Consider the following 2,500-nt stretch of genomic DNA (forward strand, 5'->3'; position numbering starts at 1 on the left):
TATGATGGAAACTATCATCAGAGATGCTATCGAACATCATTTAGAAAGGAACTGTTTGATAAATGATAGCCAGTATGGATTCAGACAGAAATGTTCTTGCGTGACTAATTTACTCAAATTCTACAACATAGTCATATCGAATTATGACAAAAGAAACAATATAGATTTAATATATTTAGATTTTGCAAAAGCTTTTGATACTGTCCCCCACGGAAGACTACATACTAAATTAGCTTCACACAAAGTGGCAGCCTATTAAGTTGGACTAGAAATTGGATGAATGATTGAAAACAGAGTTATTTTAAATGGCAAAACTTCTAGATGGAAAAATGTTACAAGTGGAGTTCCTCAGGGTTCCGTTCTTGGGTCATTCCTGTTCATAGTATATATAAATGATATAGACCATGGACTAAAATGTATTGTCTTCAAATTTGCTGATGATACAAAATTGTGCAGGATGGCAAATGATCACTTCAATCAATTAGATATTCAAGAAGATTTAGAAAAAAATTACAGCAATGGTCTGAAAAGTGGCTAATGAAATTTAACACAAGTAAATGCAAGGTTATGCACATACATATACCATGGCTTTCCCCCCTAGAAGGGAGGTAGCCAAAAAGAAAAAGGCATAAGATCATTTCCACTCATTCCATCCCTGAATACACTCCACACCCCTCCACCCTCCATTTTATCCTAGCACCTCCTGGATGACGGGTCATCCCTGCACCTTGTCCACTGCCCTAGGTCAGAAGTAGTGTCGCAAGACACAGCACGTCCAGAGCAAGGCCACTTAAAATAACAGTAAATATGATTACAAGTTGTTTGGAAATTCGTTAACAAAAGTGGATAGTGAGAATGATCTCTGGGTAATTATCAGTATTGATCTAAAATCATCTAAGCAGTGTATTTCAGCAATTTTTTGACTTCAAAAGCTGATCTCTCATTAACAAGCTATATAAATCATTAGTTCGTCCACATTTGGAATATGCTGTTTCCATATGGTCATCGAATCTCATTAAAGACATTGAGAGATTGGAAAAAGTACAAAGGAGAGCCACAAAACTGATTCCAAATATAAAGAATAAATCATACAAAAATCGACTAAAACATATGAATCTATTTTCCCTAAAAAAGTGTAGACTCAGAGGTGACTTGATACAGGTATTCAAAATTCTAAAGGGGATTGACAAAATCAAGTGACAAAATTCTTACACTGAGAATCCGACAAGAAATAATGGTCTCAAACTGTCAGGAAATAGATTTAATTTGGAAGTGGGTAGAAACAACTTCACCAACTGTGTAGTTAATGAATGGAAAAAACTTCCTGCAGAGGCAGTGCAATGTAGTTCAGTTTGAAGCTTTATGATTCATTTAAACATTGAAGCAAGATGCTGTAATGACTGCCATTTATTTTATATTATTTGATTATTTGTTTGTTATTATTTGTCTTTGTTTATCATTTGCTTGATTTCCATTTATTATTATTTATTTGCCAGTTTATTATTATTTGATATTTACCTGTTTGTTTATCATTTATCTATACCTATGTGTTATTTAGTTTATTATTATATTATTTTTTTTCCATTTTATCTATTTCTTTATCATTTATATATATTTTTTCGCATCCAACCTAGTTATGGACCAAAAGGTCTCCTGTGGGCATGCTCCGCCTTTGTAAATCCTTTGTAAATATATATATATATATATATATATATATATATATATATATATATATATTGTGTGTGTATATATATATATATATATATATATATATATATATATGTGTGTGTATATATATATATATATATATATATGTGTGTGTGTGTATATATATATATATATATATATATATATATATATATATATATATATATATATATATGCAGACGCTCCTCTACTTACGTATCATTCGTTTTACGTTTTTGCGATTTTACGTTTGAACTGACTGTATTTTTTTTTTTTTTGTGAATTTTTGAGTTTAGCGCGCTCTCTGTTGCACGAGACGTTCAAACGATACTTACGCATGACGCTGCGTCCATTGTTTACATGGCACAAACGACAGACTGAACGTGCCTTGCCTCCTCCTCCTCCCCATCTCACTTTATGTTGCTTGAATTTAATTTATTTGAAACTAATGTTATTATTTTACAATGTTATGTTTATAATTAATGATTTAGGGGTGTTTTATAAGATACGGTAATAGAATTTATGGACGTACAGTAACAACTTACGTTCATTTTCACGTTACGTTCGGCCGTTCGGAACGTAACTAAAACGTAAGTTGAGGAGCGTCTGTATATATTCATATAATGTGTATATACATATATATATATATATATATATATATATATATATATATATATATATCCCTGTCTGTCACCATGTCTGTCACATTTTCTCCCTCTTTCTCTTCCTTTTCCACCATTATCTCTATTTGTTTCCCTACTTTGCCCCGCCATATTTCTCTGTTTGTCTTTGTACTTCTTGCCCATGTTTCTCT

At 31.8% G+C, this 2,500-nt stretch overlaps 1 protein-coding gene across 2 annotated transcripts in view; it reads left to right on the forward strand.

Moving 5' to 3' along the window:
- The window catches only part of LOC143022836 (BTB/POZ domain-containing protein 6-like), a 50,287-nt gene that overhangs the window by 46,155 nt on the left and 1,632 nt on the right, over window positions 1-2,500 (forward strand). The gene's annotated exons all lie outside the window — the stretch shown is intronic.

The sequence above is a fragment of the Oratosquilla oratoria genome, unplaced genomic scaffold, assembly GCF_046742065.1.
Source record: "Oratosquilla oratoria isolate Oo_2021 unplaced genomic scaffold, ASM4674206v1 SCAFFOLD199, whole genome shotgun sequence".
In the NCBI taxonomy this organism is placed as follows: Eukaryota; Metazoa; Arthropoda; class Malacostraca; order Stomatopoda; family Squillidae; genus Oratosquilla; species Oratosquilla oratoria.